Source organism: Alexandromys fortis, unplaced genomic scaffold (genome assembly GCF_014885135.2).
Source record: "Alexandromys fortis isolate MF-2015 unplaced genomic scaffold, M_Fortis_MF-2015_v1.1 scaffold_23, whole genome shotgun sequence".
NCBI lineage: Eukaryota > Metazoa > Chordata > Mammalia > Rodentia > Cricetidae > Alexandromys > Alexandromys fortis.
Window position 1 is genome coordinate 150,733 of NW_026067907.1, and position 9,860 is coordinate 160,592.

Below are 9,860 nucleotides of genomic sequence, written 5' to 3' on the forward strand. Positions count from 1 at the left end.
TTGAAGTTTGCAGGCAAATGGATGGAAATAGAAAACACTATCCTGAGTGAGGTAAGCCAGACCCAAAAAGAGGAACATGGGATGTACTCACTCATATTTGGTTTCTAGCCATAAATAAAGGACATTGAGCCTATAATTAGGGTTCTTAGAGAAGCTAAATAAGGAGAACCCAAAGAAAAACATATAGGCATCCTCCTGAACATTAACCTTCATCAGGCGATGAAAGAAGACAGAGACAGAGACCCACATTGGAGCACCGGACTGAAATCTCAAGGTCCAAAGCAGGAGCAGAAGGAGAGCGAACATGAGCAAGGAACGCAGGACTGCGAGGGGTGCACCCACACTGAGACAATGGAGATGCTCTATCGGGAACTCACCAAGGCCAGCTGACCCTGGGTTAAAACCGGTCTCACTGAACATAAAGGACAATGAGGACTACTGAGACATCAAGAACAATGGCAATGGGTTTTTGATCCTATTGCATGTATTGGCTTTGTGGGAGCCTAGGCTGTTTGGATGCTCACCTTACGAGACCTGGACAGAGGAGGGTTTTCCTTGGACTTCCCACGGGACGGGAGGGAGGGAGGGGGACATGATTGGGGGAGGGGGAGGGAAAGGGGAGGCGGAGGTGGGGAAGAGACAGAAATATTTAATAAATAAATTTAAAAAAAAAAAGAAAAAAAAAGTCAGAGGATTCTTAAAAAGAGCTTCAATAAGTGCTTAAGTGACACCAGAAATTAAAGCAACTTTCCTACAACCAAGACTTTAGACTCCCGACTTAGGTGTTCTGAAATTAAAAATTATAATCATTTTACAGTGGTGTGTGTGTGTGTGTGAGAGAGCTGTCACTGCTCATCCTTCATCTTCACAGATGCTGTAGTCACATGATGCTGTGTACACAATGGTACACATATGGGGCTCATAGGCACATTATGCAGTGGTCCTCCTGGCACTGTAGGATTGTGCTTTCCCCCTGCCTTATTTACATTTTTATTACTGTGACAAGATTCCATGACCAATGAAACTTACAAAAGAATTTAATTTGGAAGTTCATGGTTCCAGAGGGTTAGAGTTCATGATGATCATGGTGAGGAACTTGGCACTACACAGGCAGTCATGGTTCTGGAATGGTAGCTGAAAGATTACGTATGATCCACAAGCAAGAGGTGCAGAGAGAAGCAGAGAGAGAGAGAGAGAGAGAGAGAGAGAGAGAGAGAGAGAGAGAGAGAGAGAGAGAGAACATGGGGAATAGCATGGGCTTTTAAACCTCAAAGCCCATTTTAGTGACAACCCCCCTTCAACAAGGTCACACCTTCTAATCTTTCCCAAATAGTTCCACTAATCAGAGATCAAACTTCAAAACATATAAACCTATGGTGGTCATTCTCATTCAACCACACCCTCCTTTCCCATATCTGCTGATATACAAGAAGGCACAGAGTAGATGCAGCTGTTCCCAACTGATACTGTCCCTCTGTCGTGTGCACACATCTGAGGCCCAAATAGGTCAGAGCATCCCTCATTCCTTTTTCACCCCCATGGGAGGATAACTGACTCAGACAACGTTTTGGCTCAAGCCCAGACACAGGTGTGTGGGGTCAGCAGTTTCAGTCACAGAGCTGAGGAGTACCACACTGCTAGTTCCTGGTCACACATCTCCTCTGGAGATTGCAGGACAGATGGGAAGCTCCTTGTCTCTTTTTGTCTACATGCAGCTGTCTGTCTTCCATAGTCTTTGTACAGGACAGTGACAGTCAGAAGAGCAATGTCTTCATTGATGACTTCCTGGATCCACTCATGGGGTCCCTGAGCCCAGCCTGGTGCACATTCTTTCCATCTGAAACTGAGCATCATCTTTTCACTGTCCTACCTGGAGATCAATTTTGTAAGCCCTGAGTTAACAAAGAAATGATTGACTGTTATCTGTAGGAAATACACCCTCAGCATTTAATAACTGACATTAGAGTGACATTTTACTGTTTAAAAAGTATTTTGACCTCTGCCACCTGCTGTTCACATTGACTCCATGAAGATAAGGCAAAAAAAAATGATCATTTAAAAATGCTTTTGCTGTCACTTTATACATGGGGATTTAAAATTATAGACGTGTCTAAAGAGGGTTTCAGGCCCTCCAAAATTTTATTATTTTTAAATAGTGTTTTTATTTATTCTTCTCTAAACAATATATTTTGATCATATTCTCTATTACCCCACACCTCCTCCCAAATCCTCCCCATCTACCTACACAGCTTGATGCTGTTTGCCTCTTTAAAAAAGTAGAAGGAGGAGAAAAAAACCTGGAGTCCAAATTGTGTTGACTCCCTGCTCCTGAGCATGGGGCTTGCCCTGGAGTGTGGTTGATATCGAGTGTCATCCCGCTGGAGTGGAGGGATTGATTTTTCCTCTCCCAGGAGTGATCAGTTGTGAATATCTTCTTTTTGAGGAGTGGTACTTCCCGTCCAGTTCTCTTCTGTGCTGGGATTTTGTCTTCTGTGTGCTGTCGCAGTCTCTGTGAGTTCATATGCACATCAACCCTGTTGTGCATGGAAAACACTATATCCTTGAAGCTATCCAAACCCTCAGATCTTCACCTTCAGATCATGTGGAAAAAATACTCTCTTATACACACAAGCATGACATTTATATGTTAGTATGTACTTATATCTGTGTAAGCACACATATGTGTGCCTCTGTGATGGACATAAATATTCTCCTTCTGGAAGATGGCTTATTAGAGATGTCACTGTAAGTAACTATTCACTAAGGGACTCCCAGCAGATCTGGTTTGCCTGACAAGTTATCTGTGAGAGCAAGGAGGTCTACTGGTAGATTATACTGTCAGCAGAACAAATGGGACAGCACCCTAGCCCCCACACATCTCCCTCAGTCACTGTGAAAATCCGTCAAAGCACAGGTCTTTACAAAAAAAATGGTCCCTCTGGGGGCAAATCCTTTCATCCTCTGCCCTGGAGCCAGCTGGGTCACCAAGAGTGAGAGCATTGTATAACAAGAGGGCTTTGTGGCTCTTTCTACCACACTCCTCAGCATAGCCTGACGTGAGTGACTGGGCTGATGGGCATGACCACCCTTGGCTCTCATCATCTTGACTTGGGTGTACTTGGGCTGATGGGGATCCTGGGCTCTCTGCATCCTAACCTGGGTGTAATGGGCTGATGGGGAAGAACAACCTGGGCTCTAAGCATCCTGACCTTGGTGTTCTGGCTGATGGGGAAAGGCACCCTGGGTTCTCAGTATCCTAACCCTGGTGTTCTGGACTGATGAAGATGAGCACCCTGGGCTCTCAGCATCCTAACCTAAGTGTGCTGGGCTGATGGGGAAGAGCAACCTGGGCTCTCAGCAACCTCCTCAATTTTTTTCTCTTGCCATATTGCCCTATGTTTTTCTCTTTTTTATCATTGAGAAGTAAGAAATTCCAAGGAAACACAGCCAGGCCAAAGGAAGTTAATTATGATATGAAGAAAGGTTCAGAGAGAAAGTCTTGTAAGTTGGAATCCAGAAGCAGAACAGTGTTGGGAGCTCTAGTAGCTGTCAGTCCTCTGGCTGCTTGTGGTACCATGTCAGCCAATGCCGGTTGCTTGGTTTAATAAAAATGTGTGTGTCCAAGGACTCACTCAAAAGTCAGTGGACTGAGGACACTTTATCCCCAAATCTAGTAGTTGAAGAAAGGACTAGCAGATATGTTTGTGGTATAATAATTTCAGTGTTTTCTAACCTCGGCTTTTCTTTTTCCTTCCTCAGGTTAAGCATTAAAAAACCTAAAGGCCCAGTGGAGGGAGTGTGTGTGTCTGTGGGTTGAAGGCTAGGCCATTGAGAAAGTAGATCTAGACCCTACCAGGACAAGGAGAGAACGTTTTGAATTATGTGAATCTCAGTGCCCTGTTCATCTTTGACCTTCCACCATGGACTGACTGATTGATTGAATCTTTCATTAATCAAAAACTACCCATGAGGACCATACCTTCAGTTTTAGGGAAAAGGTTATTAAGCCACCACAAGGCAGAGGAAGAGGCACAGAAGAAAGAAAGGCTCCGAGCAGACGAAGGGTATCTACACAGCATGGCATGCTCTGGAGTGTCGGGTGTGCACTGGAGTCGTGCAATGCCATGGCTGTCCCTCTTTCACATTATCTTCCCTTATTCATCTAGTGTCTGACCCTTATTCTGCACCAACGTGAATGGCAGCATCTGTGGGCATCACTCCTAATTTCAAATTTTCTCTTCTGGGACTGGGGAGAAATGGCACAGTGAGCAAACCTGAGTTTGATCCCAGGAACCCACATGTCAAATCTGGGTGTGGTGGCATATACTTATAATCCCAGTGCTGATGAGGCAGACACAGGCAGATCTTTAGGAATCACCAGCCAGACAGCTTCAACTGACTGCTGAGCTTTAGGGCAATGAGAGACCCTGTCTTAAAGAGGATAGACAGTGTTCTGAAGGATGGCACCTGAGGTCTTATCTGATACACACACATACACACACCCATTGCAAAAAAAAAAGCAAACTAATTCAAGAATAAAATTAAAGACTATTTCAGTGGTATTCCTATCACTGTAGTGTGTGATAAATCCTTGCTTGCTCTCCTGATGCTCTCTTTAGGCCCAGTCAAAGTCCCTGGCTGTGTGGCTAGATTCTCTCAGCTGCCAATGTGAATGCTGGCGATTGAATTGTGCCCATGGTTTTGGCAACAGTCATCAGGCTAAGCTTTCTTTTAATGGTGGCAGGAGGCCAGAACTGACTGCATTTGGAATCATTAGTTTTTTTTTTTTTCAGAGTGTCTGCCATCTGCGACACCTACTACTGCAGAGGAGTGAGGAACAGTGTCCGAAGCGATGGAGAAGACAAAGGACCTCACACAGTCACCTTGAGACCTTGCTGTCTCATGCAGCAAGGACACTGTTTTTTCTCCCTTAAATATACAAGTTGATGCCTAAGGTATGTGATTTGGTAAGGACTTGGAGGAACTAGCCTGAAATACAAGGGGAGGAAACCATGGCCAGCAGGCTGAATCCAGCCCACTGTGGGTTTTTATAGCATCCTCAAGCTAAGCATAGCATTTTCCTTTTTAAAATGGTTGGAAGAGAAAGAGAAAGGAGGGAGAGAGAGAGAGAGAGAGAGAGAGAGAGAGAGAGAGAGAGAAGGTTACTTCGTGACATGTAAAAATTGTATGAAATTATACTTTTAGCATCTGTAAATGAAATTCCCTTGGGATACAGATCACTTGTGTTTGCTGGCCTGCCATATACCGCAGCCCTTTCTCCACAAAGTCAAGGTAGTTTCCAGAACTACCCTGTCAGCCCAGCTCTGCACATAATAAATCACTGTGGGGCAGCTTCCATTTTAGCCCTGAACCGATACTAACTTGTCTTAATTTATTTTTGGTTGCCAGCTACTCCCAAGGCAACAGACCATAGCGATGAGAGGGTAGAGATCTGGGGTACAGTCCGCTGAGTCAATGGGTGCTAAGAATTTTGCTGACAATCATAGACAGCAAAGTCCCTCAATCTTTCTGGTTGTATTCCTCTGAGGTTTTAACCCATGTGTACTCCAGAGCAGGGCCTGACCATCAAGACAGGAGCAGTGAAGCAATGCCTTCGCATCACTGGTACCATCAAGAAGTGGCGTTCAGGTATTTACCCCATGTTCTAGAATTCCAGTCAGTTTTCAAAATTCACAATAAACATATTTCCCCTCACCTGTATGTCTCTAAATGGCATAGTTGAGTTTGACCTTTTGGCCTGCATCACTTGGACTATTTATTGTTTGTCTGTGTTTATTAGCTGCCATTACCAACTGGACACAACCTAGAGTCACCTGGGCATAGAAAACCTCAATTGAAGAGTTGCCTTAAACAGACTGTACTGTGGGCACAGCCATGGGTACATTTCCTTCACTGTTGATTGACGTGGGAGAGTCTGGCCAACTGTGGGCGGGGCCACCTCTGGGCAGCTGACTGAGCAAAGGCAGAGAGACATGACTGGTAGGCAGCCTTCCTCTATGGTTTCTGCTTCAAGTTCCTGCCTTGCTCAAGTTCTCCCTTAACTTACGATGGACTGTAACCAGATAAATTAACGCCCTTTCTGTCCAGTTTGTTTTTGGTGGTGGTGCCTATAGTAGCAGACTACGACACTGGTCATTTCCAGGAAGTTCTACCTACTGTCTTCTCACCTTCCCGCCTCTCCCTGAAAGGGTGAACTCCCTGGCGTCCCATGGCTTTCATCCCTGAGTCTGTCTTTCTCATCCAGTCAGATCCTGTCTGATAAGTCCTTGCGGCAGTGACCGCTGAGAGCTGTGGGAGCCACTAAGGATCCCCAGGCCTCTTCTGTCTCCCTGATCCTGTAGTGGCTGCTTCTAGAATGTTGGAGCTTCTCTCATGCTCATCTCTTTTGCCTGACTTTATGTTTCAATGTACGACATAGTAACAGTGTAAACCCACTGAGCGTTTACCAGGGAACAAGGACAATTGCACTCATTTTTACATGTTGCTTTAACAGACTGCCCATGACTTGGTGATTTATAAGAGCAAGAGGATTGTATGACTTACGGTTCTGGAGGCTGAACAGAGTAGCTTGCGGATGCCTGCCGTCTGCTTGGTTCTTGGTGAGAGACTCAAGCTGCTTCAGTTCATAATAGAAAGGGGAAATGGAAAATGGGGGAGGGGCCCTCTTCCCCAGAAGCCAGCAATTGTCAATAGCTCTCAGTGAGGGTGCAGCCTGTGAACTCCTTTCTCCCATTTGCCTTGGGCTAGAGTGTTGACTGGCTTCATCTTATGCAGGTCTTGTGCTGACAGCCACAGGTGCTGTGAGGTCATGAGTGGGGCCGTCCTGCCACACCCATCTGTGAGGTCATGAGTGAAGCTGTCCTGTCACGCCTAGCTGTGAGGTCATGAGTGAAGACTTCCTGCCACGCCCACCTGTGAGGTCATGAGTGCAGCCATCCTGCCATGCCCAGAAGACATTACTTCTCTCCCATCCTTGGCAACCTTTGGCTCTTACAATATTTTTTTTTTGCCTCCTCTGCTGTGATGGCCCCTGAGCCTTGAGAAGAAGGTGTAATATTGACATCCCATTTGTAACTAAACACTTTCCTGACATTGACTCTCTAAACTTTGACCAGTTGTGTCTGCATTAACCTCCATATTCTGCACAAAGAAACTTCTCTGATGAGGTTTGAGAGCTGCACTAATATAATATGGAACATCCTTCTGTATATATGTTGCTTTTATTGGTTGATGAATAAAGCTGTTTCGGCCAATGGCTTAGCAGAATAAAGCCAGGCAGAAAATCCAATCAGAGATATATATAGAGAGTAGGCAGAGTCAAAGAGACACCATGTAGCTGCCGAAGGAGAAGGATGCCACGACATTACTAGTAAGCCACAGCCTGGTGGCGATACATAGATTAATAGAAATGTGTTGATTTAAGATGTAAGAACTAAATAGAAATATTCCTGAGCCATCATCCAAACAGTGTTGTAATTAATATAGCTTCTGTGTGATTATTTGGGTCTGGGTGACCAGGAAACAAAAGCACAGTCTCCAGCTACATTACTCTATGGGTAGAGAGGTACAGATCTAGAGGGAGCTTGGTACTGTATCTGTCTAATAAAATAATAGTAGTAGGTTCATCCCTGGGGCTTGTGAGCACCCCCATTTGTGGATTATTGGTCATGTTTACAATAGCAGGCATGCATTTCCTTTTGGGGAGCAGACCTTACATCCAATCAGAATTCAGCATTTGTGCCTCTGTTACACCCATGTGCATATTTCATAACAACCACACTCAACATTTGCACCATCTGTCTGGTTCTAATAGTCATATTTATTAGTGAATGGGCAGCCAGAGGAATGGAGTCTTCTTCAGGTATTCTGCTTCCTATGAGTTGAGTCTTAAAAATAAACCCTCTTTAAAAGAGTGGAGTCTTTGAAAGTGATAGTGATTATAATACCAAGTCGGGAGAGTCAAGTTGAGAATAAAGGTCAGAAATCCTTTCACAAAGGCAACAGAGTTAATGTATGAAAGAAATCAACTCAGGACTGGAAAATCCTGCCTGAGACTCACTAGACCTGGCTGTAGACCCTGGTGCCAGCACACAAGCAGTCCAGCATCTAAAGGTGATCTGTCACTCATTATGATACTAAAATGTCTACCCTTGGGTGGAGATTCAAGATGCTAATGAGCCATGCCATGCACGAAGTCATATGTAAAACTAATGACAGAAGAAACATGAGCAAGAAAGCCTATGTCCATGTAAATGACACCCCCATCTGTGCTATGTAATTGATACCCAAAGTATACACCGTCTGTCAAAGCCTCCAATATTTAGACCACCACTGCTGTTTGAGCTTCTAAAACCACCCCCATTTTTGTTGGTTTCCACTCCTTGGAAGTGTGTTGTCTATCAGTAAACTGTTGGTGCTCCTGCAGCTGCCTCTATCCAATTCCTGGGTGCTCACTGAGCCTCTATATCTGCCAGTGTCAATACTAGCCATCATTGTTGAGCAAATGTCAGGGACACCACACTCAGCATTTTATGGATGTGCAGATCAGTTCCTACAGCTCTGTGTACAGCCTTGGCTTTGCTTGAAAGTCATACGAGCAGAAGCCCAGAGAAGCAAAGCAATTTGCTCAGTGTAACACAGACATCCAAGACGTGGACCTAAGTGGCTCTGCCTAGCTCAGAATGCATTCTATTTCTAGGGATTTTCCACTCGCTCCCTTCAGAAGCTCACTACTTTTTATGTCTTTCTGATCTACAATTATCTGCGTCCAAGAAATGAATGTGAGAAAGGACACAGCATTGGCCCAGGGAACACAGCAGATGGGCTGCAAGTCTGTCCCTTTTCATAAATAAGACTCCATTTTCACCATCTTGCCCTAAGGAACGACAACTTGAAACCACCCCTGCATGCTTTCTGGAGTCTTCACTGACGTGATTGTTTCCTCGTTTATCCACATCTTCACATCCTCTGTGTGTATATGTGTGTGGGGGGGGGGATCTGCCCCGCAGTCGTTATTCATTGGGCTGGAAATCAAGTTGGTCAAAAAAACGCTTGCAAACAGTCCTGTCTAAAGTTGCCTTGGTTGGTGGTCTGATTGTTCAAATTCAAATTTTCCAGGAAATCATTTTCTCCCTCTCTTGCATCAAGTATTAGGGGGACTTGCAAGTCTTCTGCTGCTCACCGTAGTGTGTCATCTGAGAAGAAGGAACCTCAGCTGAATTGCCCAGATAGAATTGCCCATAGCGGTGTCTGTGCAGCATTTTCTTAATTGCTAATTGATGTAGGAGGGCCCAACCCACTGTGGGTGGTGTCATCCTTAGGAAGGAGGCCTGGGCTTTATAGGACAGATAATTGAACAAGTCACTACAGACCAGTGTCCCCCTAGGATCTCTGCTTCAGTTCCTGTCTTCAGGCTCCTGCCTTAAGGTTCCTGCCATGGCTTCCCTCAATGATAAACTCTGAAACATAACCTGAAATAAATAAATAAACTTTCTCCTCTCCAAGCTGCTTTGGTTGTGATGTCTATCACAGCAACAGAAATCAAACTGGACCCCTGCCTGGGCAGAGCTGCTTTATTTGAAGTCTCCCAATACTGCACAAGATTATTTTTCTTATTTTCTTTCTTATTGTTATGTGAAATAATGAAATCTTACAGCTAACAGTTACTTTAGGTATAATAATGAAAATCAGAATTGAAGTCCTACGCTAGTTTTGAGAGGTATTTATTCATTTATTTATTCATCCTTAATTGTCCTATAGTATAGTAAGTATGCTTTTGAATACAAATACATAGGATAACTTGATACTTAGCTACAATATGGAAGAAAAAAGCATTTCCA